A 6,014-nucleotide genomic window follows, 5' to 3' on the forward strand; every position below is an offset into this window, starting at 1 on the left:
AAAGTGCATTTCGACATATGTAAAGCTTGTCGAGATCTTCGATTTGATAAGTATTTCGACATATGTTTGGTTCAGGTCTAAACCAGACGGGTGGGTCTCTAGGTGTAGTTTTGTACTTTCTGGGGTTAGGGTTTTCCTATAAAGTGTTGTTATCTCTTTGAGAGATGTGTGAGATTGAGGGCTTGTATTTTTGCTTCAGAGAAGTAGTGAAATAGTTCTAACGCTCGGCTATGGATGTAGCCTTCCTACTTGGGGGTGAACCACGTAAATCTTGTCTTGTGCGTGTGTGCCTTCTCTTTCTCTTTGCATTTTCTTCTGCAAATCGATTTTCTAGGTGTTGTTTTCTTAACAGATCGTTGGATCGTGTCTCAAAGCGGGCTCACTCATACCCAAGGAAATAGAGTCTATATAGGTGGTGTACCGTCTGCTATCATACACTCAAGTGTGCTGAGCTTCAAACGCATTAAATGGAATCTTCTATGTATGTACGGTGTACTGCCGATGCACCATAGGAGGAGCTCATAAAGTTCTTATTCAATATTTTTCGATGTATATTATTCAGTACATCCGTTCAACCATAATTTATCAAAAACAAATCTTTAACGTCACTAAGTTGATCTAATGCTCAGTAGGACTTTAACTACAACTACAAGAGGAGGGGGAAGTATGTGTTTGTGTGTGTGGCAAATAGGAGAATCGGAATTATGACTTCTTGGGAGCCTGCACTCAACTGGTAAGGCACCAACCGATTGAGCAAGCAGTTGTCTTTAGCCCTCTCCTTAACTAATATTATATATTATCATTTTGGTTCAATTTTTTGCAGTATTATTATTATTATTATTATTATATACTCTTTCTGTTTGTTAAAATATGAACAATGTTGATAGAATTTAATTTATTTTACAAATATTTTCAAAAAGATAATATATATAAAGTAATAACAGTAAAATGAGCAATAAGACAGTCATTGAAAGGTTAAATATGTTGGAATAAGGAGTACTTTGTATTCAATAGGGATAAATATCTCAAATCCTTGAAAGATAAAGTCAAAAATTATTTTCAAAAAGGATTGAAAGCACTCGGTGAAAGTATTCAAAATTTTTAAGAATTCGAAATTCTTTTTTTTGCTAAAATGTCAGATTGTATTAAAAAGAAAAATATAACGAAAATTGGGATGAGGGCATACCCTGCTTAATACAGATACGAACAAATTAATGAGAACCCACCTATGGCATTACCATCAGCAGGATCTAAAAAATCCAAAAATAAAAAAAAATACTGCATATATGTTGTGTATGTCATTGATAAAACTTCTCCACCCCAGCCACCCCCCGGGCGAACTATAATAAGTGTCCATGTTGTTAGTGGCAAACTTTCATGGATGTTATCTTCATGAAGCTCTTACCAAAAAAAATCTTCATGAAGCAATTTAAGAACATGGCTCCACTTACATATATGGAGGATTTCCGAATATCTTATTAAAGGGGATAGATGTCGATCATTTAAGTTGTATTTCCTCCATTGCCATCTTGGCAACTTCTGTTAATGTGATTTTTGTTCTATTTCTTACCACCACCAACTCCACCCCACCCTCCTAAAAAAAAAAACAAATTAATTAAAGGAAATAAAATAGTCGCGGACATTACCTAGCTTTTTCAATGATAATAGAAGCTATGGATTATGTCTTTGAAGTTTGTGAATTAAATAGTTTTCTTGGCAAAGGAGGCCGCTAAGCTTAGGGGTGCAAGTTTGGCCCTGTCTGTCCGAACCCGCCCTGACCCGCCCTGAGCTCGAACAGGGCCAGGGCTGAGATATTTGGCCTTGAGGACAGGTCAGGGCGGGAAATTTCTGGCCCTGAGTCAGGGTCGGGTCGGGTTAGGGCTGAGTCCTCGGGCTAAGCTTGGCCCGGCCAGGCCCGACCCTAATTTAAGTTATATTATAAAATATTTATTGATATAATATATACATTATAAACTTTCAACATCACCCACATTTTTTTATATAATATATTATATATGAAGACAATAAGTGATATAATACATTTTGGGGAAAAAGTTCTTTGTCCGGGAGTGTGGCCTATGCCAGCACTCCCATGAGTCTATCTCTCTCCTCCCCATGTGAAAAGAAACCTCTGCCCCTTGTTTTAAGGAGGAGAGACATAGACTCATGGGAGTGCTGGCGTAGGCCACACTCCCGTACAAAAAACTGCTTCCCTACATTTAATTATAGTGTTATTTTATGTAAAATTGATAATGTTCTCCCCGGCCCATTCCAGTCCATGCATTTCTTTCCCCCTCCCCATGATCAGGGCCAATCAGGGTCAGCCCGGCCGGGCAGATCAGGGTTGGATTTTTTTTGGCCCCGAGTCCGGGTAGGGTCGAGCCTGGCAATAGCTAAGGGAACTTAGGGTTGGGTTAGGGTTCTATAAAGCCCAGCCTAACCCGACCTTGTTGCAGCCCTAGCTTGGCACCTCTTCTATGGTGAATGATTTTCCCTCTAATATTAAAGAAGAGTTATTGAGTGATGTCTAGGTATGCATAGATATCGTTTTTCAAGGTAGTGTTCTTCTTTGAGATGTGGTCTCCTTACTGATGGCAATGCCGAAAGTGGGGGTTTCCTATCTCTTATTTGTTCTGTATATTCGTCTGGTATGATGTTAAAATTTTAAGTCCTTCCTTTTTTTAATCTTTTATAATATTATGATCTTTTAGAAAGTAAAAAAAAAAAAAAAAGCTTTAGTCGATAAAGTGTGTAAATTAGATTAAAAAAGAAAACAAAAGAGGACATATGATGGTGAAAATTTTTCATATGGTAATCACGTTTGTCAACAAGATAAAAATTTTTAAAAAAATAAAAAGGAAAAAGAAAAAAAAAGAGGGACCTTCTCTAGATATTGGCCCCCAAAAAAAAAAGAACCTTTACAATAATATTAGTTACCTTTACAATAGCATCCAACATGATGATCATTGTCTAAATTTCACAAAAGGATCTACTTAGATAAGAGGAAGCTTAAAAAAGAAGAAAAGAAAAAGGAAGCAAAAGAGAAAGAAAGAAATAATTAAACAAATTAGGTCTCATTTTTTGGAGGGGTTTTTTGAAACAGGGAATGTAGTTGGGGGTTACATATGGTTGCCTTAATAGTACACATAGGAAGGACCCTAATATCTCAAAGTGTATAGGCATGTAAGTCCCAAGGTCTCCACTCAGAGGCCAAGTTTGAAACAAAAAGGAATTGATCGCAATGGCAAAATTAAACTATGAAAAATTTTAGACTGAGTTTTCCTTCAACCACGATGAATTGAAATCCATTCCCTACAGAGCTTCAAATGAGCACGAGAAGGGTATCAAGAGAGTATTTTGGGGAACATACTAGAAACCCTATAGGGGTTTGTGAAGATGGTATGGTGAAGGAAAACTTTCTCCAAAATTAAAGGGTCTATTGGAATATATTCTTTGAAGAAGATGAGGAATGGCAATATCTCAAAAAACCAGATGTGGGTTTCCTACATAATTTTTTTGGGGGGAAATTAAGAAGAAAGAGAACTCTAGTTAATCGCTTTCCTCTTGTGCTTCATCTTCCATTGATATCTTCCTTCCAGTAATAGCATCACTGGCTGATCGAGGAAGATTTACTGCAGTAATAAGGCTACTAAATTCTTCAACAGCACTCCAATTTGTTGAAGCAGGTGACATTGCTGGTTCAGAAACTTCAGAACTTTTTGCTGTTTTAGTACTTCGAGAAACCTTCCGTCCCCTGGGAATTGAACTGTCCTTGTTCTCTTCAGTGCTGAAACTAGAAGATGAAGATATAGGTTTCAGGAATAGGCAAATTACTGCACAATCATCAATTCATGATTTTGGGTATTTTGTTCTCCAAGCATGAATTGCATGATCTACTAAAAATTTTGCTGCAATAGAACGTTTCCTCGCCGAAGCAACTATCTTAACTTCTCTGTTTGATAGAATATCCCATACCTAATCGCGAGAAAAAAAAAATACAACGATGATCAACACTTATTAAAAGACAGGAAAAAGAACTCTGTTCGAAAGTGTGGCCTACCATGTGTCTATCTCTCTTCGTCATATGAAAAGACAGCTCTGAACCTTTATTCTAAGTAGGAGAGAGATAGACACATGGGAGTACTGGCGTAGGCTATATTCCCCGACAGAAAACTGCTTCTCAATGAATATTCTTATATCTAGCTGGATAATTGATTCTAATTCATCTTACCCCATCAGTTGCTATGACAACAAATTCATCTTTGCTTGTAAGTTTTTTATAAGAAACTTGAGGGACAGAAATGAGTCCATAATCTTTCAAGCAGAAATCCCCAAAAGCTCTTGCCATTGCTAGACCTGGACAATTTTCCTCTGGCATCCACACTTTACTCACATTTGGTTCTTTTTCCACGGCCATAACTCTCCCTTTACGTTTCTTAATCCTTTCAGCTTCACCTAATTATACCAAATTTACAATGACACATCAATGACCTCCTCATAGCAGGATTAGGAACAGAGATGATTTTAGAAGAATAGTTACTTACTTGGAATACTTGGTTTTAAATCGACTATAAGTTGGACGGGAAAGGGTTGGTTTCTGTTGTCTGTTGAACAAAGAACCGCACGAGAATCCCCCAAATTCGCTATCATCAAGTGCTCCCCCTGCATAAATAAAGAAGCCAAGCAGTGCACATCATCTCTCTCTAAATTGTTGGGTTTCCACGTGGAAAGCAAATGTGATAATTTCACATCGTATGTGAATAGCCCGATGTGGAGATTTAAGGCCCCGTTTGTTCAGAGGAGAAGATGGGGTTGGATTGCTGGGAAGATGAGACTCACATGTTGGTCAATACAGATCTTCTATGGCCCAGCTGCCTGTAGCAGCCTATGCGGCGCAGACTGGGCCGTGTGCACAATGACCGCCTTACCCCCTGCCCAGCACCTTGCCCGAGCGGGGGTAAGGTGGTCATTGCACGCGCGGCTCTGTCACGTCGCACAGGCTGCTACGGGCAGCTGGGCCGTAGGAGATCTGGATCCCATGTTGGTGGGATTTTGTTGGGGTGGAAATGTTGAGGTAAAGTTATTTTTCCATAAATAGTAACCAAAGTCTGGTGGGACTTTAGATTGCAAAGGATGAGATTTTGAAGTATCACATCAACGGACAAAACAATTAATGATGTCCCTGAGTTTTTGTAAATTCACCACCCTAAATTAACCAAACAATATTGGGGTGGGATTTTGAAGTGCCACATCAGCATTTTCCCACCCCACCTAAGTCCCCTCTAAACAAACGGACCTAAAAATACTTGGATGACTAGCTTTTAATGATGAGTTCTACCCAAGTCCCAAAATTAATATATATAGATGACACCATTCTAACCTGTCTAAGGATAGTAACTACAGTGGTACCACTATAGAAAGTAAATTGTTTGATGACAATTAAGCCTTTAAAACATGAAATTAGTCCAAAAAAACCATGAAAACCCAAGAAAGTATATTGTTTGATGACCAGTTGACCGATCACCCGCGTATTCCTCTCATCCAGGGAGGGACTTCCGTGTTTGTTGTTGATCCTTTCTTTCTTGATCATATGAGCCTATCTCTGTGTTTGAGCGTGGGGTTTGCTTCATTCTATTGCTCCTCGATCCTCAGAACGAAAAGGGAGAGTGAATGCAGGTTATGAGAATTTTACTTTGCTTTCCCGGATGAATTTTACAAATATTAAATTTGAGGAGAGCCATGGGTTCCTGTGCATCCCACAAAATAGGCTCCTCTGCAAAGGAGTCTTCAATGGCGATAATCCCTTCAAGTTTGTTGGTCCTATTTTCCTTGCTCAGCTCGCCATCGGTGCCTTTCTCACTAGCGCTTGCCAATTCCTTCTCAGACCTTTGGGCCAAGCCAACATTGTTGGCCAAATCCTGGTGCGTATAACTCATCCTTAAAAACTAGGCATTAACACCCACATTCCATCCTTCATTCGGGATCAACCGAGGGATGAAAAATCCTCTGCAATT

At 38.9% G+C, this 6,014-nt stretch overlaps 1 pseudogene; it reads right to left on the reverse strand.

Moving 5' to 3' along the window:
• Positions 1 to 3,549: 3,549 nt before the first annotated feature.
• Positions 3,550 to 5,741, reverse strand: LOC122650522 (annotated as a pseudogene).
• Between the last annotated feature and the right edge of the window lie 273 nt (positions 5,742 to 6,014).

This window comes from Telopea speciosissima, chromosome 2 (assembly GCF_018873765.1).
Source record: "Telopea speciosissima isolate NSW1024214 ecotype Mountain lineage chromosome 2, Tspe_v1, whole genome shotgun sequence".
NCBI lineage: Eukaryota > Viridiplantae > Streptophyta > Magnoliopsida > Proteales > Proteaceae > Telopea > Telopea speciosissima.